Genomic DNA, 27,302 nt, shown 5'->3' on the forward strand with positions numbered 1-27,302 from the left:
TGGGTGAATGTATTGTGCTTTTCAAACACTACAGCTGCGTATAGGCCCAGAAGAGTTGTCTCGAGTGACCACGTGTGTCTGTAACTTTGCCACCGCGCCGTTTGGCGCCAAGGTCCCTTGAGTGAGCTGTCCATCACAGTGGGGGAAAGGGCGGGAAGATGTTGCATAGCCTAGTGTGTGGGGCGGGGCCAAACGGGCGGGGCTTCTGTACAGTTCACATGCCTCTTGTTTATAAAGGGTCAGAGACCATCAGAGCATCAGATGAGGAGAAATCAGCCTCCTGGTCACTGGAAGTACAGGAGGATTGCGCTCGAGAAACTCGTGGATGCCTAGACCTCCATCACGGATTACAGCTAATTGTAGACTGTAGCCTCGACCTTGCTCACTAGGTTCTTGGGCTGATTATAATGTTTTACTGAAGTTTAGCTTCAACCGGGGCACGTGCTGTTTCTTTTGTATCTGTAAGTGCTTCCTGTTGAGGTTTAATTTTTGAAACAGGAGCATCGTGCCAAAATGAATCCTGCCTGCATATTTATCCACGAAGATGCCACCATGTTGTGCCATACCTCTACTCAACTGGAGTACTTTCTACTGGGTAGTCAGTAAGTGCTACCTCGTTGGGTAAATGTATGGTGCTTTTCCTACACTACAGCTGCGTAAAGGCCCAGAAGAGAAGTCTTCAGTGATCACCTGTGTCTGTGACTTTGCCACTGCGCTGATAGGCGCCTAGGTACCTCGAGTGAGCTGTCCATCACAGTGGGGGAAAGGGCGTGATAGGTTGCATAGCCTAGTCTGTGTGGGGAGGGGTTAAACTGGCGAGGCTTCTGTGCGAGTTCACATGCCTCTTGTTTATGAAGGGTCAGAGACCGATCAGCTCAGTAAATGATAAGAAAGCAGTCGGTGGTACCTCTTTGGGTGAATGTATTGTGCTTTTCCAGCACTGCAGCTGCGTAATGGCCCAGAAGAGAAGTCTTCAGTGATCACCTGTGTCTGTGACTTTGCCACTGCGCTGATAGGCGCCTGGGTACCTCGGGTGAGCTGTCCATCACAGTGGGGGAAAGGGCAGAATAGGTTGCATAGCCTAGTCAGTGACTTTGCCACTGCGCTGATAGGCGCCGAGGTACCCCGAGTGAGCTGTCCATCACAGTGGGGGAAAGGGCGGGATAGGTTGCATAGCCTAGTCTGTGTGGGGAGGGGTTAAACTGGCGAGGCTTCTGTGCGAGTTCACATGCCTCTTGTTTATGAAGGGTCAGAGACCGATCAGCTCAGTAAATGATAAGAAAGCAGTCGGTGGTACCTCTTTGGGTGAATGTATTGTGCTTTTCCAGCACTGCAGCTGCGTAAAGGCCAGAAGAGTTGTATTCAGGGATCACCTGTGTCTGTAACTTTGCCACCGCGCCGTTTGGCGCCGAGGTACCTCGAGTGAGCTGTCCATCACAGTGGGGGAAAGGGCGGGATAGGTTGCATAGCCTAGTGTGTGTGGGGAGGGGCCAAATTGGCGAGGCTTCTGTGTGTGTGCACTTGCCTCTTGTTTATGAAGGGTCAGAGACCGATTAGCGCAGCAAATGAGGAGAAAGCAGTCGGTGGTACCTCTTTGGGTGAATGTATTGTGCTTTTCAAACACTACAGCTGCGTATAGGCCCAGAAGAGTTGTCTCGAGTGACCACGTGTGTCTGTAACTTTGCCACCGCGCCGTTTGGCGCCAAGGTCCCTTGAGTGAGCTGTCCATCACAGTGGGGGAAAGGGCGGGAAGATATTGCATAGCCTAGTGTGTGGGGCGGGGCCAAACGGGCGGGGCTTCTGTGCAGTTCACATGCCTCTTGTTTATAAAGGGTCAGAGACCATCAGAGCATCAGATGAGGAGAAATCAGCCTCCTGGTCACTGGAAGTACAGGAGGATTGCGCTCGAGAAACTCGTGGATGCCTAGACTTCCATCATGGATTACAGCTAATTGTAGACTGTAGCCTCGACCTTGCTCACTAGGTTCTTGGGCTGATTATAATGTTTTACTGAAGTTTAGCTTCAACCGGGGCACGTGCTGTTTCTTTTGTATCTGTAAGTGCTTCCTGTTGAGGTTTAATTTTTGAAACGAGAGCATCGTGCCAAAATGAATCCTGCCTGCATATTTATCCACGAAGATGCCACCATGTTGTGCCATACCTCTACTCAACTGGAGTACTTTCTACTGGGTAGTCAGTAAGTGCTACCTCGTTGGGTAAATGTATGGTGCTTTTCCTACACTACAGCTGCGTAAAGGCCCAGAAGAGAAGTCTTCAGTGATCACCTGTGTCTGTGACTTTGCCACTGCGCTGATAGGCGCCTAGGTACCTCGAGTGAGCTGTCCATCACAGTGGGGGAAAGGGCGGGATAGGTTGCATAGCCTAGTCAGTGACTTTGCCACTGCGCTGATCGGCGCCGAGGTACCTCGAGTGAGCTGTCCATCACAGTGGGGAAAAGGGCGGGATAGGTTGCATAGCCTAGTCTGTGTGGGGAGGGGTTAAACTGGCGAGGCTTCTGTGCGAGTTCACATGCCTCTTGTTTATGAAGGGTCAGAGACCGATCAGCGCAGTAAATGATAAGAAAGCAGTCGGTGGTACCTCTTTCGGTGAATGTATTGTGCTTTTCCAGCACTGCAGCTGCGTGAAGTCCCAGAAGAGTTGTCTTCAGTGATCACCTGTGTCTGTGACTTTGCCACTGCGCCGATATGCGCCGAGGTACCTCGAGGGAGCTGTCCATCAAAGTGGGGTACAGGACGGGATAGCTTGCATAGCCTAGTGTGTGTGGGGAGGGGCCAAACTGGCGAGGCTTCTATGCGTGTGCACTTGCCTCTTGTTTATGAAGGGTCAGAGACCGATTAGCGCAGCAAATGAGGAGAAAGCAGTCGGTGGTACCTCTTTGGGTGAATGTATTGTGCTTTTCCAGCACTGCAGCTGCGTAAAGGCCCAGAAGAGTTGTCTCGAGTGACCACGTGTGTCTGTAACTTTGCCACCGCGCCGTTTGGCGCCAAGGTCCCTCGAGTGAGCTGTCCATCACAGTGGTGGGAAGGGCGGGATAGGTTGCATAGCCTAGTGTGTGTGGGGAGGGGTTAAACTGGCGAGGCTTCTGTGCGAGTTCACATGCCTCTTGTTTATGAAGGGTCAGAGACAGATCAGCGCAGAAAATGATAAGAAAGCAGTAGGTGGTACCTCTTTGGGTGAATGTATTGTGCTTTTCAAACACTACAGCTGCGTATAGGCCCAGAAGAGTTGTCTCGAGTGACCACGTGTGTCTGTAACTTTGCCACCGCGCCGTTTGGCGCCAAGGTCCCTTGAGTGAGCTGTCCATCACAGTGGGGGAAAGGGCGGGAAGATGTTGCATAGCCTAGTGTGTGGGGCGGGGCCAAACGGGCGGGGCTTCTGTACAGTTCACATGCCTCTTGTTTATAAAGGGTCAGAGACCATCAGAGCATCAGATGAGGAGAAATCAGCCTCCTGGTCACTGGAAGTACAGGAGGATTGCGCTCGAGAAACTCGTGGATGCCTAGACCTCCATCACGGATTACAGCTAATTGTAGACTGTAGCCTCGACCTTGCTCACTAGGTTCTTGGGCTGATTATAATGTTTTACTGAAGTTTAGCTTCAACCGGGGCACGTGCTGTTTCTTTTGTATCTGTAAGTGCTTCCTGTTGAGGTTTAATTTTTGAAACAGGAGCATCGTGCCAAAATGAATCCTGCCTGCATATTTATCCACGAAGATGCCACCATGTTGTGCCATACCTCTACTCAACTGGAGTACTTTCTACTGGGTAGTCAGTAAGTGCTACCTCGTTGGGTAAATGTATGGTGCTTTTCCTACACTACAGCTGCGTAAAGGCCCAGAAGAGAAGTCTTCAGTGATCACCTGTGTCTGTGACTTTGCCACTGCGCTGATAGGCGCCTAGGTACCTCGAGTGAGCTGTCCATCACGGTGGGGGAAAGGGCGTGATAGGTTGCATAGCCTAGTCTGTGTGGGGAGGGGTTAAACTGGCGAGGCTTCTGTGCGAGTTCACATGCCTCTTGTTTATGAAGGGTCAGAGACCGATCAGCTCAGTAAATGATAAGAAAGCAGTCGGTGGTACCTCTTTGGGTGAATGTATTGTGCTTTTCCAGCACTGCAGCTGCGTAAAGGCCCAGAAGAGAAGTCTTCAGTGATCACCTGTGTCTGTGACTTTGCCACTGCGCTGATAGGCGCCTGGGTACCTCGAGTGAGCTGTCCATCACAGTGGGGGAAAGGGCAGAATAGGTTGCATAGCCTAGTCAGTGACTTTGCCACTGCGCTGATAGGCGCCGAGGTACCCCGAGTGAGCTGTCCATCACAGTGGGGGAAAGGGCGGGATAGGTTGCATAGCCTAGTCTGTGTGGGGAGGGGTTAAACTGGCGAGGCTTCTGTGCGAGTTCACATGCCTCTTGTTTATGAAGGGTCAGAGACCGATCAGCTCAGTAAATGATAAGAAAGCAGTCGGTGGTACCTCTTTGGGTGAATGTATTGTGCTTTTCCAGCACTGCAGCTGCGTAAAGGCCAGAAGAGTTGTATTCAGGGATCACCTGTGTCTGTAACGTTGCCACTGCGCCGATAGGCGCCGAGGTACCTCGAGTGAGCTGTCCATCACAGTGGGGGAAAGGGCGGGATAGGTTGCATAGCCTAGTGTGTGGGGAGGGGCCAAATTGGCGAGGCTTCTGTGTGTGTGCACTTGCCTCTTGTTTATGAAGGGTCAGAGACCGATTAGCGCAGCAAATGAGGAGAAAGCAGTCGGTGGTACCTCTTTGGGTGAATGTATTGTGCTTTTCAAACACTACAGCTGCGTATAGGCCCAGAAGAGTTGTCTCGAGTGACCACGTGTGTCTGTAACTTTGCCACCGCGCCGTTTGGCGCCAAGGTCCCTTGAGTGAGCTGTCCATCACAGTGGGGGAAAGGGCGGGAAGATATTGCATAGCCTAGTGTGTGGGGCGGGGCCAAACGGGCGGGGCTTCTGTGCAGTTCACATGCCTCTTGTTTATAAAGGGTCAGAGACCATCAGAGCATCAGATGAGGAGAAATCAGCCTCCTGGTCACTGGAAGTACAGGAGGATTGCGCTCGAGAAACTCGTGGATGCCTAGACTTCCATCATGGATTACAGCTAATTGTAGACTGTAGCCTCGACCTTGCTCACTAGGTTCTTGGGCTGATTATAATGCGTTACTGAAGTTTAGCTTCATCCGGGGCACGTGCTGTTTCTTTTGTATCTGTAAGTGCTTCCTGTTGAGGTTTAATTTTTGAAACAGGAGCATCGTGCCAAAATGAATCCTGCCTGCATATTTATCCACGAAGATGCCACCATGTTGTGCCATACCTCTACTCAACTGGAGTACTTTCTACTGGGTAGTCAGTAAGTGCTACCTCGTTGGGTAAATGTATGGTGCTTTTCCTACACTACAGCTGCGTAAAGGCCCAGAAGAGAAGTCTTCAGTGATCACCTGTGTCTGTGACTTTGCCACTGCGCTGATAGGCGCCTAGGTACCTCGAGTGAGCTGTCCATCACAGTGGGGGAAAGGGCGTGATAGGTTGCATAGCCTAGTCTGTGTGGGGAGGGGTTAAACTGGCGAGGCTTCTGTGCGAGTTCACATGCCTCTTGTTTATGAAGGGTCAGAGACCGATCAGCTCAGTAAATGATAAGAAAGCAGTCGGTGGTACCTCTTTGGGTGAATGTATTGTGCTTTTCCAGCACTGCAGCTGCGTAAAGGCCCAGAAGAGAAGTCTTCAGTGATCACCTGTGTCTGTGACTTTGCCACTGCGCTGATAGGCGCCTGGGTACCTCGAGTGAGCTGTCCATCACAGTGGGGGAAAGGGCAGAATAGGTTGCATAGCCTAGTCAGTGACTTTGCCACTGCGCTGATAGGCGCCGAGGTACCCCGAGTGAGCTGTCCATCACAGTGGGGGAAAGGGCGGGATAGGTTGCATAGCCTAGTCTGTGTGGGGAGGGGTTAAACTGGCGAGGCTTCTGTGCGAGTTCACCTGCCTCTTGTTTATGAAGGGTCAGAGACCGATCAGCTCAGTAAATGATAAGAAAGCAGTCGGTGGTACCTCTTTGGGTGAATGTATTGTGCTTTTCCAGCACTGCAGCTGCGTAAAGGCCCAGAAGAGAAGTCTTCAGTGATCACCTGTGTCTGTGACTTTGCCACTGCGCTGATAGGCGCCTGGGTACCTCGAGTGAGCTGTCCATCACAGTGGGGGAAAGGGCAGAATAGGTTGCATAGCCTAGTCAGTGACTTTGCCACTGCGCTGATAGGCGCCGAGGTACCCCGAGTGAGCTGTCCATCACAGTGGGGGAAAGGGCGGGATAGGTTGCATAGCCTAGTCTGTGTGGGGAGGGGTTAAACTGGCGAGGCTTCTGTGCGAGTTCACATGCCTCTTGTTTATGAAGGGTCAGAGACCGATCAGCTCAGTAAATGATAAGAAAGCAGTCGGTGGTACCTCTTTGGGTGAATGTATTGTGCTTTTCCAGCACTGCAGCTGCGTAAAGGCCAGAAGAGTTGTATTCAGGGATCACCTGTGTCTGTAACGTTGCCACTGCGCCGATAGGCGCCGAGGTACCTCGAGTGAGCTGTCCATCACAGTGGGGGAAAGGGCGGGATAGGTTGCATAGCCTAGTGTGTGGGGAGGGGCCAAATTGGCGAGGCTTCTGTGTGTGTGCACTTGCCTCTTGTTTATGAAGGGTCAGAGACCGATTAGCGCAGCAAATGAGGAGAAAGCAGTCGGTGGTACCTCTTTGGGTGAATGTATTGTGCTTTTCAAACACTACAGCTGCGTATAGGCCCAGAAGAGTTGTCTCGAGTGACCACGTGTGTCTGTAACTTTGCCACCGCGCCGTTTGGCGCCAAGGTCCCTTGAGTGAGCTGTCCATCACAGTGGGGGAAAGGGCGGGAAGATGTTGCATAGCCTAGTGTGTGGGGCGGGGCCAAACGGGCGGGGCTTCTGTACAGTTCACATGCCTCTTGTTTATAAAGGGTCAGAGACCATCAGAGCATCAGATGAGGAGAAATCAGCCTCCTGGTCACTGGAAGTACAGGAGGATTGCGCTCGAGAAACTCGTGGATGCCTAGACCTCCATCACGGATTACAGCTAATTGTAGACTGTAGCCTCGACCTTGCTCACTAGGTTCTTGGGCTGATTATAATGTTTTACTGAAGTTTAGCTTCAACCGGGGCACGTGCTGTTTCTTTTGTATCTGTAAGTGCTTCCTGTTGAGGTTTAATTTTTGAAACAGGAGCATCGTGCCAAAATGAATCCTGCCTGCATATTTATCCACGAAGATGCCACCATGTTGTGCCATACCTCTACTCAACTGGAGTACTTTCTACTGGGTAGTCAGTAAGTGCTACCTCGTTGGGTAAATGTATGGTGCTTTTCCTACACTACAGCTGCGTAAAGGCCCAGAAGAGAAGTCTTCAGTGATCACCTGTGTCTGTGACTTTGCCACTGCGCTGATAGGCGCCTAGGTACCTCGAGTGAGCTGTCCATCACGGTGGGGGAAAGGGCGTGATAGGTTGCATAGCCTAGTCTGTGTGGGGAGGGGTTAAACTGGCGAGGCTTCTGTGCGAGTTCACATGCCTCTTGTTTATGAAGGGTCAGAGACCGATCAGCTCAGTAAATGATAAGAAAGCAGTCGGTGGTACCTCTTTGGGTGAATGTATTGTGCTTTTCCAGCACTGCAGCTGCGTAAAGGCCCAGAAGAGAAGTCTTCAGTGATCACCTGTGTCTGTGACTTTGCCACTGCGCTGATAGGCGCCTGGGTACCTCGAGTGAGCTGTCCATCACAGTGGGGGAAAGGGCAGAATAGGTTGCATAGCCTAGTCAGTGACTTTGCCACTGCGCTGATAGGCGCCGAGGTACCCCGAGTGAGCTGTCCATCACAGTGGGGGAAAGGGCGGGATAGGTTGCATAGCCTAGTCTGTGTGGGGAGGGGTTAAACTGGCGAGGCTTCTGTGCGAGTTCACATGCCTCTTGTTTATGAAGGGTCAGAGACCGATCAGCTCAGTAAATGATAAGAAAGCAGTCGGTGGTACCTCTTTGGGTGAATGTATTGTGCTTTTCCAGCACTGCAGCTGCGTAAAGGCCAGAAGAGTTGTATTCAGGGATCACCTGTGTCTGTAACGTTGCCACTGCGCCGATAGGCGCCGAGGTACCTCGAGTGAGCTGTCCATCACAGTGGGGGAAAGGGCGGGATAGGTTGCATAGCCTAGTGTGTGGGGAGGGGCCAAATTGGCGAGGCTTCTGTGTGTGTGCACTTGCCTCTTGTTTATGAAGGGTCAGAGACCGATTAGCGCAGCAAATGAGGAGAAAGCAGTCGGTGGTACCTCTTTGGGTGAATGTATTGTGCTTTTCAAACACTACAGCTGCGTATAGGCCCAGAAGAGTTGTCTCGAGTGACCACGTGTGTCTGTAACTTTGCCACCGCGCCGTTTGGCGCCAAGGTCCCTTGAGGGAGCTGTCCATCACAGTGGGGGAAAGGGCGGGAAGATATTGCATAGCCTAGTGTGTGGGGCGGGGCCAAACGGGCGGGGCTTCTGTGCAGTTCACATGCCTCTTGTTTATAAAGGGTCAGAGACCATCAGAGCATCAGATGAGGAGAAATCAGCCTCCTGGTCACTGGAAGTACAGGAGGATTGCGCTCGAGAAACTCGTGGATGCCTAGACTTCCATCATGGATTACAGCTAATTGTAGACTGTAGCCTCGACCTTGCTCACTAGGTTCTTGGGCTGATTATAATGTTTTACTGAAGTTTAGCTTCAACCGGGGCACGTGCTGTTTCTTTTGTATCTGTAAGTGCTTCCTGTTGAGGTTTAATTTTTGAAACAGGAGCATCGTGCCAAAATGAATCCTGCCTGCATATTTATCCACGAAGATGCCACCATGTTGTGCCATACCTCTACTCAACTGGAGTACTTTCTACTGGGTAGTCAGTAAGTGCTACCTCGTTGGGTAAATGTATGGTGCTTTTCCTACACTACAGCTGCGTAAAGGCCCAGAAGAGAAGTCTTCAGTGATCACCTGTGTCTGTGACTTTGCCACTGCGCTGATAGGCGCCTAGGTACCTCGAGTGAGCTGTCCATCACAGTGGGGGAAAGGGCGGGATAGGTTGCATAGCCTAGTCTGTGTGGGGAGGGGTTAAACTGGCGAGGCTTCTGTGCGAGTTCACATGCCTCTTGTTTATGAAGGGTCAGAGACCGATCAGCTCAGTAAATGATAAGAAAGCAGTCGGTGGTACCTCTTTGGTGAATGTATTGTGCTTTTCCAGCACTGCAGCTGCGTAAAGGCCAGAAGAGTTGTATTCAGGGATCACCTGTGTCTGTAACGTTGCCACTGCGCCGATAGGCGCCGAGGTACCTCGAGTGAGCTGTCCATCACAGTGGGGGAAAGGGCGGGATAGGTTGCATAGCCTAGTGTGTGTGGGGAGGGGCCAAATTGGCGAGGCTTCTGTGTGTGTGCACTTGCCTCTTGTTTATGAAGGGTCAGAGACCGACTAGCGCAGCAAATGAGGAGAAAGCAGTCGGTGGTACCTCTTTGGGTGAATGTATTGTGCTTTTCAAACACTACAGCTGCGTATAGGCCCAGAAGAGTTGTCTCGAGTGACCACGTGTGTCTGTAACTTTGCCACCGCGCCGTTTGGCGCCAAGGTCCCTTGAGTGAGCTGTCCATCACAGTGGGGGAAAGGGCGGGAAGATATTGCATAGCCTAGTGTGTGGGGCGGGGCCAAACGGGCGGGGCTTCTGTGCAGTTCACATGCCTCTTGTTTATAAAGGGTCAGAGACCATCAGAGCATCAGATGAGGAGAAATCAGCCTCCTGGTCACTGGAAGTACAGGAGGATTGCGCTCGAGAAACTCGTGGATGCCTAGACTTCCATCATGGATTACAGCTAATTGTAGACTGTAGCCTCGACCTTGCTCACTAGGTTCTTGGGCTGATTATAATGCGTTACTGAAGTTTAGCTTCATCCGGGGCACGTGCTGTTTCTTTTGTATCTGTAAGTGCTTCCTGCTGAGGTTTAATTTTTGAAACAGGAGCATCGTGCCAAAATGAATCCTGCCTGCATATTTATCCACGAAGATGCCACCATGTTGTGCCATACCTCTACTCAACTGGAGTACTTTCTACTGGGTAGTCAGTAAGTGCTACCTCGTTGGGTAAATGTATGGTGCTTTTCCTACACTACAGCTGCGTAAAGGCCCAGAAGAGAAGTCTTCAGTGATCACCTGTGTCTGTGACTTTGCCACTGCGCTGATAGGCGCCTAGGTACCTCGAGTGTGCTGTCCATCACAGTGGGGGAAAGGGCGGGATAGGTTGCATAGCCTAGTCAGTGACTTTGCCACTGCGCTGATCGGCGCCGAGGTACCTCGAGTGAGCTGTCCATCACAGTGGGGAAAAGGGCGGGATAGGTTGCATAGCCTAGTCTGTGTGGGGAGGGGTTAAACTGGCGAGGCTTCTGTGCGAGTTCACATGCCTCTTGTTTATGAAGGGTCAGAGACCGATCAGCGCAGTAAATGATAAGAAAGCAGTCGGTGGTACCTCTTTGGGTGAATGTATTGTGCTTTTCCAGCACTGCAGCTGCGTGAAGTCCCAGAAGAGTTGTCTTCAGTGATCACCTGTGTCTGTGACTTTGCCACTGCGCCGATATGCGCCGAGGTACCTCGAGGGAGCTGTCCATCAAAGTGGGGTACAGGACGGGATAGCTTGCATAGCCTAGTGTGTGTGGGGAGGGGCCAAACTGGCGAGGCTTCTGTGCGTGTGCACTTGCCTCTTGTTTATGAAGGGTCAGAGACCGATTAGCGCAGCAAATGAGGAGAAAGCAGTCGGTGGTACCTCTTTGGGTGAATGTATTGTGCTTTTCCAGCACTGCAGCTGCGTAAAGGCCCAGAAGAGTTGTCTCGAGTGACCACGTGTGTCTGTAACTTTGCCACCGCGCCGTTTGGCGCCAAGGTCCCTCGAGTGAGCTGTCCATCACAGTGGTGGGAAGGGCGGGATAGGTTGCATAGCCTAGTGTGTGTGGGGAGGGGTTAAACTGGCGAGGCTTCTGTGCGAGTTCACATGCCTCTTGTTTATGAAGGGTCAGAGACAGATCAGCGCAGAAAATGATAAGAAAGCAGTAGGTGGTACCTCTTTGGGTGAATGTATTGTGCTTTTCAAACACTACAGCTGCGTATAGGCCCAGAAGAGTTGTCTCGAGTGACCACGTGTGTCTGTAACTTTGCCACCGCGCCGTTTGGCGCCAAGGTCCCTTGAGTGAGCTGTCCATCACAGTGGGGGAAAGGGCGGGAAGATGTTGCATAGCCTAGTGTGTGGGGCGGGGCCAAACGGGCGGGGCTTCTGTACAGTTCACATGCCTCTTGTTTATAAAGGGTCAGAGACCATCAGAGCATCAGATGAGGAGAAATCAGCCTCCTGGTCACTGGAAGTACAGGAGGATTGCGCTCGAGAAACTCGTGGATGCCTAGACCTCCATCACGGATTACAGCTAATTGTAGACTGTAGCCTCGACCTTGCTCACTAGGTTCTTGGGCTGATTATAATGTTTTACTGAAGTTTAGCTTCAACCGGGGCACGTGCTGTTTCTTTTGTATCTGTAAGTGCTTCCTGTTGAGGTTTAATTTTTGAAACAGGAGCATCGTGCCAAAATGAATCCTGCCTGCATATTTATCCACGAAGATGCCACCATGTTGTGCCATACCTCTACTCAACTGGAGTACTTTCTACTGGGTAGTCAGTAAGTGCTACCTCGTTGGGTAAATGTATGGTGCTTTTCCTACACTACAGCTGCGTAAAGGCCCAGAAGAGAAGTCTTCAGTGATCACCTGTGTCTGTGACTTTGCCACTGCGCTGATAGGCGCCTAGGTACCTCGAGTGAGCTGTCCATCACAGTGGGGGAAAGGGCGTGATAGGTTGCATAGCCTAGTCTGTGTGGGGAGGGGTTAAACTGGCGAGGCTTCTGTGCGAGTTCACATGCCTCTTGTTTATGAAGGGTCAGAGACCGATCAGCTCAGTAAATGATAAGAAAGCAGTCGGTGGTACCTCTTTGGGTGAATGTATTGTGCTTTTCCAGCACTGCAGCTGCGTAAAGGCCCAGAAGAGAAGTCTTCAGTGATCACCTGTGTCTGTGACTTTGCCACTGCGCTGATAGGCGCCTGGGTACCTCGAGTGAGCTGTCCATCACAGTGGGGGAAAGGGCAGAATAGGTTGCATAGCCTAGTCAGTGACTTTGCCACTGCGCTGATAGGCGCCGAGGTACCCCGAGTGAGCTGTCCATCACAGTGGGGGAAAGGGCGGGATAGGTTGCATAGCCTAGTCTGTGTGGGGAGGGGTTAAACTGGCGAGGCTTCTGTGCGAGTTCACATGCCTCTTGTTTATGAAGGGTCAGAGACCGATCAGCTCAGTAAATGATAAGAAAGCAGTCGGTGGTACCTCTTTGGGTGAATGTATTGTGCTTTTCCAGCACTGCAGCTGCGTAAAGGCCAGAAGAGTTGTATTCAGGGATCACCTGTGTCTGTAACGTTGCCACTGCGCCGATAGGCGCCGAGGTACCTCGAGTGAGCTGTCCATCACAGTGGGGGAAAGGGCGGGATAGGTTGCATAGCCTAGTGTGTGTGGGGAGGGGCCAAATTGGCGAGGCTTCTGTGTGTGTGCACTTGCCTCTTGTTTATGAAGGGTCAGAGACCGATTAGCGCAGCAAATGAGGAGAAAGCAGTCGGTGGTACCTCTTTGGGTGAATGTATTGTGCTTTTCAAACACTACAGCTGCGTATAGGCCCAGAAGAGTTGTCTCGAGTGACCACGTGTGTCTGTAACTTTGCCACCGCGCCGTTTGGCGCCAAGGTCCCTTGAGTGAGCTGTCCATCACAGTGGGGGAAAGGGCGGGAAGATATTGCATAGCCTAGTGTGTGGGGCGGGGCCAAACGGGCGGGGCTTCTGTGCAGTTCACATGCCTCTTGTTTATAAAGGGTCAGAGACCATCAGAGCATCAGATGAGGAGAAATCAGCCTCCTGGTCACTGGAAGTACAGGAGGATTGCGCTCGAGAAACTCGTGGATGCCTAGACTTCCATCATGGATTACAGCTAATTGTAGACTGTAGCCTCGACCTTGCTCACTAGGTTCTTGGGCTGATTATAATGCGTTACTGAAGTTTAGCTTCATCCGGGGCACGTGCTGTTTCTTTTGTATCTGTAAGTGCTTCCTGTTGAGGTTTAATTTTTGAAACAGGAGCATCGTGCCAAAATGAATCCTGCCTGCATATTTATCCACGAAGATGCCACCATGTTGTGCCATACCTCTACTCAACTGGAGTACTTTCTACTGGGTAGTCAGTAAGTGCTACCTCGTTGGGTAAATGTATGGTGCTTTTCCTACACTACAGCTGCGTAAAGGCCCAGAAGAGAAGTCTTCAGTGATCACCTGTGTCTGTGACTTTGCCACTGCGCTGATAGGCGCCTAGGTACCTCGAGTGTGCTGTCCATCACAGTGGGGGAAAGGGCGGGATAGGTTGCATAGCCTAGTCAGTGACTTTGCCACTGCGCTGATCGGCGCCGAGGTACCTCGAGTGAGCTGTCCATCACAGTGGGGAAAAGGGCGGGATAGGTTGCATAGCCTAGTCTGTGTGGGGAGGGGTTAAACTGGCGAGGCTTCTGTGCGAGTTCACATGCCTCTTGTTTATGAAGGGTCAGAGACCGATCAGCGCAGTAAATGATAAGAAAGCAGTCGGTGGTACCTCTTTGGGTGAATGTATTGTGCTTTTCCAGCACTGCAGCTGCGTGAAGTCCCAGAAGAGTTGTCTTCATTGATCACCTGTGTCTGTGACTTTGCCACTGCGCTGATCGGCGCCGAGGTACCTCGAGTGAGCTGTCCATCACAGTGGGGAAAAGGACGGGATAGCTTGCATAGCCTAGTGTGTGTGGGGAGGGGCCAAACTGGCGAGGCTTCTCTGCGTGTGCACTTGCCTCTTGTTTATGAAGGGTCAGAGACCGATTAGCACAGCAAATGAGGAGAAAGCAGTCGGTGGTACCTCTTTGGGTGAATGTATTGTGCTTTTCCAGCACTGCAGCTGCGTATAGGCCCAGAAGAGTTGTCTCGAGTGACCACGTGTGTCTGTAACTTTGCCACCGCGCCGTTTGGCGCCAAGGTCCCTTGAGTGAGCTGTCCATCACAGTGGGGGAAAGGGCGGGAAGATGTTGCATAGCCTAGTGTGTGGGGCGGGGCCAAACGGGCGGGGCTTCTGTACAGTTCACATGCCTCTTGTTTATAAAGGGTCAGAGACCATCAGAGCATCAGATGAGGAGAAATCAGCCTCCTGGTCACTGGAAGTACAGGAGGATTGCGCTCGAGAAACTCGTGGATGCCTAGACCTCCATCACGGATTACAGCTAATTGTAGACTGTAGCCTCGACCTTGCTCACTAGGTTCTTGGGCTGATTATAATGTTTTACTGAAGTTTAGCTTCAACCGGGGCACGTGCTGTTTCTTTTGTATCTGTAAGTGCTTCCTGTTGAGGTTTAATTTTTGAAACAGGAGCATCGTGCCAAAATGAATCCTGCCTGCATATTTATCCACGAAGATGCCACCATGTTGTGCCATACCTCTACTCAACTGGAGTACTTTCTACTGGGTAGTCAGTAAGTGCTACCTCGTTGGGTAAATGTATGGTGCTTTTCCTACACTACAGCTGCGTAAAGGCCCAGAAGAGAAGTCTTCAGTGATCACCTGTGTCTGTGACTTTGCCACTGCGCTGATAGGCGCCTAGGTACCTCGAGTGAGCTGTCCATCACAGTGGGGGAAAGGGCGTGATAGGTTGCATAGCCTAGTCTGTGTGGGGAGGGGTTAAACTGGCGAGGCTTCTGTGCGAGTTCACATGCCTCTTGTTTATGAAGGGTCAGAGACCGATCAGCTCAGTAAATGATAAGAAAGCAGTCGGTGGTACCTCTTTGGGTGAATGTATTGTGCTTTTCCAGCACTGCAGCTGCGTAAAGGCCCAGAAGAGAAGTCTTCAGTGATCACCTGTGTTTGTGACTTTGCCACTGCGCTGATAGGCGCCTGGGTACCTCGAGTGAGCTGTCCATCACAGTGGGGGAAAGGGCAGAATAGGTTGCATAGCCTAGTCAGTGACTTTGCCACTGCGCTGATAGGCGCCGAGGTACCCCGAGTGAGCTGTCCATCACAGTGGGGGAAAGGGCGGGATAGGTTGCATAGCCTAGTCTGTGTGGGGAGGGGTTAAACTGGCGAGGCTTCTGTGCGAGTTCACATGCCTCTTGTTTATGAAGGGTCAGAGACCGATCAGCTCAGTAAATGATAAGAAAGCAGTCGGTGGTACCTCTTTGGGTGAATGTATTGTGCTTTTCCAGCACTGCAGCTGCGTGAAGTCCCAGAAGAGTTGTCTTCAGTGATCACCTGTGTCTGTGACTTTGCCACTGCGCCGATATGCGCCGAGGTACCTCGAGGGAGCTGTCCATCAAAGTGGGGTACAGGACGGGATAGCTTGCATAGCCTAGTGTGTGTGGGGAGGGGCCAAACTGGCGAGGCTTCTGTGCGTGTGCACTTGCCTCTTGTTTATGAAGGGTCAGAGACCGATTAGCGCAGCAAATGAGGAGAAAGCAGTCGGTGGTACCTCTTTGGGTGAATGTATTGTGCTTTTCCAGCACTGCAGCTGCGTAAAGGCCCAGAAGAGTTGTCTCGAGTGACCACGTGTGTCTGTAACTTTGCCACCGCGCCGTTTGGCGCCAAGGTCCCTCGAGTGAGCTGTCCATCACAGTGGTGGGAAGGGCGGGATAGGTTGCATAGCCTAGTGTGTGTGGGGAGGGGTTAAACTGGCGAGGCTTCTGTGCGAGTTCACATGCCTCTTGTTTATGAAGGGTCAGAGACAGATCAGCGCAGAAAATGATAAGAAAGCAGTAGGTGGTACCTCTTTGGGTGAATGTATTGTGCTTTTCAAACACTACAGCTGCGTATAGGCCCAGAAGAGTTGTCTCGAGTGACCACGTGTGTCTGTAACTTTGCCACCGCGCCGTTTGGCGCCAAGGTCCCTTGAGTGAGCTGTCCATCACAGTGGGGGAAAGGGCGGGAAGATGTTGCATAGCCTAGTGTGTGGGGCGGGGCCAAACGGGCGGGGCTTCTGTACAGTTCACATGCCTCTTGTTTATAAAGGGTCAGAGACCATCAGAGCATCAGATGAGGAGAAATCAGCCTCCTGGTCACTGGAAGTACAGGAGGATTGCGCTCGAGAAACTCGTGGATGCCTAGACCTCCATCACGGATTACAGCTAATTGTAGACTGTAGCCTCGACCTTGCTCACTAGGTTCTTGGGCTGATTATAATGTTTTACTGAAGTTTAGCTTCAACCGGGGCACGTGCTGTTTCTTTTGTATCTGTAAGTGCTTCCTGTTGAGGTTTAATTTTTGAAACAGGAGCATCGTGCCAAAATGAATCCTGCCTGCATATTTATCCACGAAGATGCCACCATGTTGTGCCATACCTCTACTCAACTGGAGTACTTTCTACTGGGTAGTCAGTAAGTGCTACCTCGTTGGGTAAATGTATGGTGCTTTTCCTACACTACAGCTGCGTAAAGGCCCAGAAGAGAAGTCTTCAGTGATCACCTGTGTCTGTGACTTTGCCACTGCGCTGATAGGCGCCTAGGTACCTCGAGTGAGCTGTCCATCACAGTGGGGGAAAGGGCGTGATAGGTTGCATAGCCTAGTCTGTGTGGGGAGGGGTTAAACTGGCGAGGCTTCTGTGCGAGTTCACATGCCTCTTGTTTATGAAGGGTCAGAGACCGATCAGCTCAGTAAATGATAAGAAAGCAGTCGGTGGTACCTCTTTGGGTGAATGTATTGTGCTTTTCCAGCACTGCAGCTGCGTAAAGGCCCAGAAGAGAAGTCTTCAGTGATCACCTGTGTCTGTGACTTTGCCACTGCGCTGATAGGCGCCTGGGTACCTCGAGTGAGCTGTCCATCACAGTGGGGGAAAGGGCAGAATAGGTTGCATAGCCTAGTCAGTGACTTTGCCACTGCGCTGATAGGCGCCGAGGTACCCCGAGTGAGCTGTCCATCACAGTGGGGGAAAGGGCGGGATAGGTTGCATAGCCTAGTCTGTGTGGGGAGGGGTTAAACTGGCGAGGCTTCTGTGCGAGTTCACATGCCTCTTGTTTATGAAGGGTCAGAGACAGATCAGCGCAGAAAATGATAAGAAAGCAGTAGGTGGTACCTCTTTGGGTGAATGTATTGTGCTTTTCAAACACTACAGCTGCGTATAGGCCCAGAAGAGTTGTCTCGAGTGACCACGTGTGTCTGTAACTTTGCCACCGCGCCGTTTGGCGCCAAGGTCCCTTGAGTGAGCTGTCCATCACAGTGGGGGAAAGGGCGGGAAGATGTTGCATAGCCTAGTGTGTGGGGTGGGGCCAAACGGGTGGGGCTTCTGTACAGTTCACATGCCTCTTGTTTATAAAGGGTCAGAGACCATCAGAGCATCAGATGAGGAGAAATCAGCCTCCTGGTCACTGGAAGTACAGGAGGATTGCGCTCGAGAAACTCGTGGATGCCTAGACCTCCATCACGGATTACAGCTAATTGTAGACTGTAGCCTCGACCTTGCTCACTAGGTTCTTGGGCTGATTATAATGTTTTACTGAAGTTTAGCTTCAACCGGGGCACGTGCTGTTTCTTTTGTATCTGTAAGTGCTTCCTGTTGAGGTTTAATTTTTGAAACAGGAGCATCGTGCCAAAATGAATCCTGCCTGCATATTTATCCACGAAGATGCCACCATGTTGTGCCATACCTCTACTCAACTGGAGTACTTTCTACTGGGTAGTCAGTAAGTGCTACCTCGTTGGGTAAATGTATGGTGCTTTTCCTACACTACAGCTGCGTAAAGGCCCAGAAGAGAAGTCTTCAGTGATCACCTGTGTCTGTGACTTTGCCACTGCGCTGATAGGCGCCTAGGTACCTCGAGTGAGCTGTCCATCACAGTGGGGGAAAGGGCGTGATAGGTTGCATAGCCTAGTCTGTGTGGGGAGGGGTTAAACTGGCGAGGCTTCTGTGCGAGTTCACATGCCTCTTGTTTATGAAGGGTCAGAGACCGATCAGCTCAGTAAATGATAAGAAAGCAGTCGGTGGTACCTCTTTGGGTGAATCTATTGTGCTTTTCCAGCACTGCAGCTGCGTAAAGGCCCAGAAGAGAAGTCTTCAGTGATCACCTGTGTCTGTGACTTTGCCACTGCGCTGATAGGCGCCTGGGTACCTCGAGTGAGCTGTCCATCACAGTGGGGGAAAGGGCGGGATAGGTTGCATAGCCTAGTCAGTGACTTTGCCACTGCGCTGATAGGCGCCGAGGTACCCCGAGTGAGCTGTCCATCACAGTGGGGGAAAGGGCGGGATAGGTTGCATAGCCTAGTCTGTGTGGGGAGGGGTTAAACTGGCGAGGCTTCTGTGCGAGTTCACATGCCTCTTGTTTATGAAGGGTCAGAGACCGATCAGCTCAGTAAATGATAAGAAAGCAGTCGGTGGTACCTCTTTGGGTGAATGTATTGTGCTTTTCCAGCACTGCAGCTGCGTAAAGGCCAGAAGAGTTGTATTCAGGGATCACCTGTGTCTTTAACGTTGCCACTGCGCCGATAGGCGCCGAGGTACCTCGAGTGAGCTGTCCATCACAGTGGGGGAAAGGGCGGGATAGGTTGCATAGCCTAGTGTGTGGGGAGGGGCCAAATTGGCGAGGCTTCTGTGTGTGTGCACTTGCCTCTTGTTTATGAAGGGTCAGAGACCGATTAGCGCAGCAAATGAGGAGAAAGCAGTCGGTGGTACCTCTTTGGGTGAATGTATTGTGCTTTTCAAACACTACAGCTGCGTATAGGCCCAGAAGAGTTGTCTCGAGTGACCACGTGTGTCTGTAACTTTGCCACCGCGCCGTTTGGCGCCAAGGTCCCTTGAGTGAGCTGTCCATCACAGTGGGGGAAAGGGCGGGAAGATATTGCATAGCCTAGTGTGTGGGGTGGGGCCAAACGGGCGGGGCTTCTGTGCAGTTCACATGCCTCTTGTTTATAAAGGGTCAGAGACCATCAGAGCATCAGATGAGGAGAAATCAGCCTCCTGGTCACTGGAAGTACAGGAGGATTGCGCTCGAGAAACTCGTGGATGCCTAGACTTCCATCATGGATTACAGCTAATTGTAGACTGTAGCCTCGACCTTGCTCACTAGGTTCTTGGGCTGATTATAATGCGTTACTGAAGTTTAGCTTCATCCGGGGCACGTGCTGTTTCTTTTGTATCTGTAAGTGCTTCCTGTTGAGGTTTAATTTTTGAAACAGGAGCATCGTGCCAAAATGAATCCTGCCTGCATATTTATCCACGAAGATGCCACCATGTTGTGCCATACCTCTACTCAACTGGAGTACTTTCTACTGGGTAGTCAGTAAGTGCTACCTCGTTGGGTAAATGTATGGTGCTTTTCCTACACTACAGCTGCGTAAAGGCCCAGAAGAGAAGTCTTCAGTGATCACCTGTGTCTGTGACTTTGCCACTGCGCTGATAGGCGCCTAGGTACCTCGAGTGAGCTGTCCATCACAGTGGGGGAAAGGGCGGGATAGGTTGCATAGCCTAGTCTGTGTGGGGAGGGGTTAAACTGGCGAGGCTTCTGTGCGAGTTCACATGCCTCTTGTTTATGAAGGGTCAGAGACCGATCAGCTCAGTAAATGATAAGAAAGCAGTCGGTGGTACCTCTTTGGGTGAATGTATTGTGCTTTTCCAGCACTGCAGCTGCGTAAAGGCCCAGAAGAGAAGTCTTCAGTGATCACCTGTGTCTGTGACTTTGCCACTGCGCTGATAGGCGCCTGGGTACCTCGAGTGAGCTGTCCATCACAGTGGGGGAAAGGGCAGAATAGGTTGCATAGCCTAGTCAGTGACTTTGCCCCGAGTGAGCTGTCCATCACAGTGGGGGAAAGGGCGGGATAGGTTGCATAGCCTAGTCTGTGTGGGGAGGGGTTAAACTGGCGAGGCTTCTGTGCGAGTTCACATGCCTCTTGTTTATGAAGGGTCAGAGACCGATCAGCTCAGTAAATGATAAGAAAGCAGTCGGTGGTACCTCTTTGGGTGAATGTATTGTGCTTTTCCAGCACTGCAGCTGCGTAAAGGCCAGAAGAGTTGTATTCAGGGATCACCTGTGTCTGTAACGTTGCCACTGCGCCGATAGGCGCCGAGGTACCTCGAGTGAGCTGTCCATCACAGTGGGGGAAAGGGCGGGATAGGTTGCATAGCCTAGTGTGTGTGGGGAGGGGCCAAATTGGCGAGGCTTCTGTGTGTGTGCACTTGCCTCTTGTTCATGAAGGGTCAGAGACCGATTAGCGCAGCAAATGAGGAGAAAGCAGTCGGTGGTACCTCTTTGGGTGAATGTATTGTGCTTTTCAAACACTACAGCTGCGTATAGGCCCAGAAGAGTTGTCTCGAGTGACCACGTGTGTCTGTAACTTTGCCACCGCGCCGTTTGGCGCCAAGGTCCCTTGAGTGAGCTGTCCATCACAGTGGGGGAAAGGGCGGGAAGATATTGCATAGCCTAGTGTGTGGGGCGGGGCCAAACGGGCGGGGCTTCTGTGCAGTTCACATGCCTCTTGTTTATAAAGGGTCAGAGACCATCAGAGCATCAGATGAGGAGAAATCAGCCTCCTGGTCACTGGAAGTACAGGAGGATTGCGCTCGAGAAACTCGTGGATGCCTAGACTTCCATCATGGATTACAGCTAATTGTAGACTGTAGCCTCGACCTTGCTCACTAGGTTCTTGGGCTGATTATAATGCGTTACTGAAGTTTAGCTTCATCCGGGGCACGTGCTGTTTCTTTTGTATCTGTAAGTGCTTCCTGTTGAGGTTTAATTTTTGAAACAGGAGCATCGTGCCAAAATGAATCCTGCCTGCATATTTATCCACGAAGATGCCACCATGTTGTGCCATACCTCTACTCAACTGGAGTACTTTCTACTGGGTAGTCAGTAAGTGCTACCTCGTTGGGTAAATGTATGGTGCTTTTCCTACACTACAGCTGCGTAAAGGCCCAGAAGAGAAGTCTTCAGTGATCACCTGTGTCTGTGACTTTGCCACTGCGCTGATAGGCGCCTAGGTACCTCGAGTGAGCTGTCCATCACAGTGGGGGAAAGGGCGGGATAGGTTGCATAGCCTAGTCAGTGACTTTGCCACTGCGCTGATCGGCGCCGAGGTACCTCGAGTGAGCTGTCCATCACAGTGGGGAAAAGGGCGGGATAGGTTGCATAGCCTAGTCTGTGTGGGGAGGGGTTAAACTGGCGAGGCTTCTGTGCGAGTTCACATGCCTCTTGTTTATGAAGGGTCAGAGACCGATCAGCGCAGTAAATGATAAGAAAGCAGTCGGTGGTACCTCTTTGGGTGAATGTATTGTGCTTTTCCAGCACTGCAGCTGCGTGAAGTCCCAGAAGAGTTGTCTTCAGTGATCACCTGTGTCTGTGACTTTGCCACTGCGCCGATATGCGCCGAGGTACCTCGAGGGAGCTGTCCATCAAAGTGGGGTACAGGACGGGATAGCTTGCATAGCCTAGTGTGTGTGGGGAGGGGCCAAACTGGCGAGGCTTCTGTGCGTGTGCACTTGCCTCTTGTTTATGAAGGGTCAGAGACCGATTAGCGCAGCAAATGAGGAGAAAGCAGTCGGTGGTACCTCTTTGGGTGAATGTATTGTGCTTTTCCAGCACTGCAGCTGCGTAAAGGCCCAGAAGAGTTGTCTCGAGTGACCACGTGTGTCTGTAACTTTGCCACCGCGCCGTTTGGCGCCAAGGTCCCTCGAGTGAGCTGTCCATCACAGTGGTGGGAAGGGCGGGATAGGTTGCATAGCCTAGTGTGTGTGGGGAGGGGTTAAACTGGCGAGGCTTCTGTGCGAGTTCACATGCCTCTTGTTTATGAAGGGTCAGAGACAGATCAGCGCAGTAAATGATAAGAAAGCAGTAGGTGGTACCTCTTTGGGTGAATGTATTGTGCTTTTCAAACACTACAGCTGCGTATAGGCCCAGAAGAGTTGTCTCGAGTGACCACGTGTGTCTGTAACTTTGCCACCGCGCCGTTTGGCGCCAAGGTCCCTTGAGTGAGCTGTCCATCACAGTGGGGGAAAGGGCGGGAAGATGTTGCATAGCCTAGTGTGTGGGGCGGGGCCAAACGGGCGGGGCTTCTGTACAGTTCACATGCCTCTTGTTTATAAAGGGTCAGAGACCATCAGAGCATCAGATGAGGAGAAATCAGCCTCCTGGTCACTGGAAGTACAGGAGGATTGCGCTCGAGAAACTCGTGGATGCCTAGACCTCCATCACGGATTACAGCTAATTGTAGACTGTAGCCTCGACCTTGCTCACTAGGTTCTTGGGCTGATTATAATGTTTTACTGAAGTTTAGCTTCAACCGGGGCACGTGCTGTTTCTTTTGTATCTGTAAGTGCTTCCTGTTGAGGTTTAATTTTTGAAACAGGAGCATCGTGCCAAAATGAATCCTGCCTGCATATTTATCCACGAAGATGCCACCATGTTGTGCCATACCTCTACTCAACTGGAGTACTTTCTACTGGGTAGTCAGTAAGTGCTACCTCGTTGGGTAAATGTATGGTGCTTTTCCTACACTACAGCTGCGTAAAGGCCCAGAAGAGAAGTCTTCAGTGATCACCTGTGTCTGTGACTTTGCCACTGCGCTGATAGGCGCCTAGGTACCTCGAGTGAGCTGTCCATCACAGTGGGGGAAAGGGCGTGATAGGTTGCATAGCCTAGTCTGTGTGGGGAGGGGTTAAACTGGCGAGGCTTCTGTGCGAGTTCACATGCCTCTTGTTTATGAAGGGTCAGAGACCGATCAGCTCAGTAAATGATAAGAAAGCAGTCGGTGGTACCTCTTTGGGTGAATGTATTGTGCTTTTCCAGCACTGCAGCTGCGTAATGGCCCAGAAGAGAAGTCTTCAGTGATCACCTGTGTCTGTGACTTTGCCACTGCGCTGATAGGCGCCTGGGTACCTCGGGTGAGCTGTCCATCACAGTGGGGGAAAGGGCAGAATAGGTTGCATAGCCTAGTAAGTGACTTTGCCACTGCGCTGATAGGCGCCGAGGTACCCCGAGTGAGCTGTCCATCACAGTGGGGGAAAGGGCGGGATAGGTTGCATAGCCTAGTCTGTGTGGGGAGGGGTTAAACTGGCGAGGCTTCTGTGCGAGTTCACATGCCTCTTGTTTATGAAGGGTCAGAGACCGATCAGCTCAGTAAATGATAAGAAAGCAGTCGGTGGTACCTCTTTGGGTGAATGTATTGTGCTTTTCCAGCACTGCAGCTGCGTAAAGGCCAGAAGAGTTGTATTCAGGGATCACCTGTGTCTGTAACTTTGCCACCGCGCCGTTTGGCGCCGAGGTACCTCGAGTGAGCTGTCCATCACAGTGGGGGAAAGGGCGGGATAGGTTGCATAGCCTAGTGTGTGTGGGGAGGGGCCAAATTGGCGAGGCTTCTGTGTGTGTGCACTTGCCTCTTGTTTATGAAGGGTCAGAGACCGATTAGCGCAGCAAATGAGGAGAAAGCAGTCGGTGGTACCTCTTTGGGTGAATGTATTGTGCTTTTCAAACACTACAGCTGCGTATAGGCCCAGAAGAGTTGTCTCGAGTGACCACGTGTGTCTGTAACTTTGCCACCGCGCCGTTTGGCGCCAAGGTCCCTTGAGTGAGCTGTCCATCACAGTGGGGGAAAGGGCGGGAAGATATTGCATAGCCTAGTGTGTGGGGCGGGGCCAAACGGGCGGGGCTTCTGTGCAGTTCACATGCCTCTTGTTTATAAAGGGTCAGAGACCATCAGAGCATCAGATGAGGAGAAATCAGCCTCCTGGTCACTGGAAGTACAGGAGGATTGCGCTCGAGAAACTCGTGGATGCCTAGACTTCCATCATGGATTACAGCTAATTGTAGACTGTAGCCTCGACCTTGCTCACTAGGTTCTTGGGCTGATTATAATGTTTTACTGAAGTTTAGCTTCAACCGGGGCACGTGCTGTTTCTTTTGTATCTGTAAGTGCTTCCTGTTGAGGTTTAATTTTTGAAACGAGAGCATCGTGCCAAAATGAATCCTGCCTGCATATTTATCCACGAAGATGCCACCATGTTGTGCCATACCTCTACTCAACTGGAGTACTTTCTACTGGGTAGTCAGTAAGTGCTACCTCGTTGGGTAAATGTATGGTGCTTTTCCTACACTACAGCTGCGTAAAGGCCCAGAAGAGAAGTCTTCAGTGATCACCTGTGTCTGTGACTTTGCCACTGCGCTGATAGGCGCCTAGGTACCTCGAGTGAGCTGTCCATCACAGTGGGGGAAAGGGCGGGATAGGTTGCATAGCCTAGTCAGTGACTTTGCCACTGCGCTGATCGGCGCCGAGGTACCTCGAGTGAGCTGTCCATCACAGTGGGGAAAAGGGCGGGATAGGTTGCATAGCCTAGTCTGTGTGGGGAGGGGTTAAACTGGCGAGGCTTCTGTGCGAGTTCACATGCCTCTTGTTTATGAAGGGTCAGAGACCGATCAGCGCAGTAAATGATAAGAAAGCAGTCGGTGGTACCTCTTTCGGTGAATGTATTGTGCTTTTCCAGCACTGCAGCTGCGTGAAGTCCCAGAAGAGTTGTCTTCAGTGATCACCTGTGTCTGTGACTTTGCCACTGCGCCGATATGCGCCGAGGTACCTCGAGGGAGCTGTCCATCAAAGTGGGGTACAGGACGGGATAGCTTGCATAGCCTAGTGTGTGTGGGGAGGGGCCAAACTGGCGAGGCTTCTATGCGTGTGCACTTGCCTCTTGTTTATGAAGGGTCAGAGACCGATTAGCGCAGCAAATGAGGAGAAAGCAGTCGGTGGTACCTCTTTGGGTGAATGTATTGTGCTTTTCCAGCACTGCAGCTGCGTAAAGGCCCAGAAGAGTTGTCTCGAGTGACCACGTGTGTCTGTAACTTTGCCACCGCGCCGTTTGGCGCCAAGGTCCCTCGAGTGAGCTGTCCATCACAGTGGTGGGAAGGGCGGGATAGGTTGCATAGCCTAGTGTGTGTGGGGAGGGGTTAAACTGGCGAGGCTTCTGTGCGAGTTCACATGCCTCTTGTTTATGAAGGGTCAGAGACAGATCAGCGCAGAAAATGATAAGAAAGCAGTAGGTGGTACCTCTTTGGGTGAATGTATTGTGCTTTTCAAACACTACAGCTGCGTATAGGCCCAGAAGAGTTGTCTCAAGTGACCACGTGTGTCTGTAACTTTGCCACCGCGCCGTTTGGCGCCAAGGTCCCTTGAGTGAGCTGTCCATCACAGTGGGGGAAAGGGCGGGAAGATGTTGCATAGCCTAGTGTGTGGGGCGGGGCCAAACGGGCGGGGCTTCTGTACAGTTCACATGCCTCTTGTTTATAAAGGGTCAGAGACCATCAGAGCATCAGATGAGGAGAAATCAGCCTCCTGGTCACTGGAAGTACAGGAGGATTGCGCTCGAGAAACTCGTGGATGCCTAGACCTCCATCACGGATTACAGCTAATTGTAGACTGTAGCCTCGACCTTGCTCACTAGGTTCTTGGGCTGATTATAATGTTTTACTGAAGTTTAGCTTCAACCGGGGCACGTGCTGTTTCTTTTGTATCTGTAAGTGCTTCCTGTTGAGGTTTAATTTTTGAAACAGGAGCATCGTGCCAAAATGAATCCTGCCTGCATATTTATCCACGAAGATGCCACCATGTTGTGCCATACCTCTACTCAACTGGAGTACTTTCTACTGGGTAGTCAGTAAGTGCTACCTCGTTGGGTAAATGTATGGTGCTTTTCCTACACTACAGCTGCGTAAAGGCCCAGAAGAGAAGTCTTCAGTGATCACCTGTGTCTGTGACTTTGCCACTGCGCTGATAGGCGCCTAGGTACCTCGAGTGAGCTGTCCATCACAGTGGGGGAAAGGGCGTGATAGGTTGCATAGCCTAGTCTGTGTGGGGAGGGGTTAAACTGGCGAGGCTTCTGTGCGAGTTCACATGCCTCTTGTTTATGAAGGGTCAGAGACCGATCAGCTCAGTAAATGATAAGAAAGCAGTCGGTGGTACCTCTTTGGGTGAATGTATTGTGCTTTTCCAGCACTGCAGCTGCGTAAAGGCCCAGAAGAGAAGTCTTCAGTGATCACCTGTGTCTGTGACTTTGCCACTGCGCTGATAGGCGCCTGGGTACCTCGAGTGAGCTGTCCATCACAGTGGGGGAAAGGGCAGAATAGGTTGCATAGCCTAGTCAGTGACTTTGCCACTGCGCTGATAGGCGCCGAGGTACCCCGAGTGAGCTGTCCATCACAGTGGGGGAAAGGGCGGGATAGGTTGCATAGCCTAGTCTGTGTGGGGAGGGGTTAAACTGGCGAGGCTTCTGTGCGAGTTCACATGCCTCTTGTTTATGAAGGGTCAGAGACCGATCAGCTCAGTAAATGATAAGAAAGCAGTCGGTGGTACCTCTTTGGGTGAATGTATTGTGCTTTTCCAGCACTGCAGCTGCGTAAAGGCCAGAAGAGTTGTATTCAGGGATCACCTGTGTCTGTAACGTTGCCACTGCGCCGATAGGCGCCGAGGTACCTCGAGTGAGCTGTCCATCACAGTGGGGGAAAGGGCGGGATAGGTTGCATAGCCTAGTGTGTGTGGGGAGGGGCCAAATTGGCGAGGCTTCTGTGTGTGTGCACTTGCCTCTTGTTTATGAAGGGTCAGAGACCGATTAGCGCAGCAAATGAGGAGAAAGCAGTCGGTGGTACCTCTTTGGGTGAATGTATTGTGCTTTTCAAACACTACAGCTGCGTATAGGCCCAGAAGAGTTGTCTCGAGTGACCACGTGTGTCTGTAACTTTGCCACCGCGCCGTTTGGCGCCAAGGTCCCTTGAGTGAGCTGTCCATCACAGTGGGGGAAAGGGCGGGAAGATATTGCATAGCCTAGTGTGTGGGGCGGGGCCAAACGGGCGGGGCTTCTGTGCAGTTCACATGCCTCTTGTTTATAAAGGGTCAGAGACCAACAGAGCATCAGATGAGGAGAAATCAGCCTCCTGGTCACTGGAAGTACAGGAGGATTGCGCTCGAGAAACTCGTGGATGCCTAGACTTCCATCATGGATTACAGCTAATTGTAGACTGTAGCCTCGACCTTGCTCACTAGGTTCTTGGGCTGATTATAATGCGTTACTGAAGTTTAGCTTCATCCGGGGCACGTGCTGTTTCTTTTGTATCTGTAAGTGCTTCCTGTTGAGGTTTAATTTTTGAAACAGGAGCATCGTGC

The sequence above is a fragment of the Lissotriton vulgaris genome, chromosome 8 (assembly GCF_964263255.1).
Source record: "Lissotriton vulgaris chromosome 8, aLisVul1.2, whole genome shotgun sequence".
Lineage (NCBI taxonomy): Eukaryota > Metazoa > Chordata > Amphibia > Caudata > Salamandridae > Lissotriton > Lissotriton vulgaris.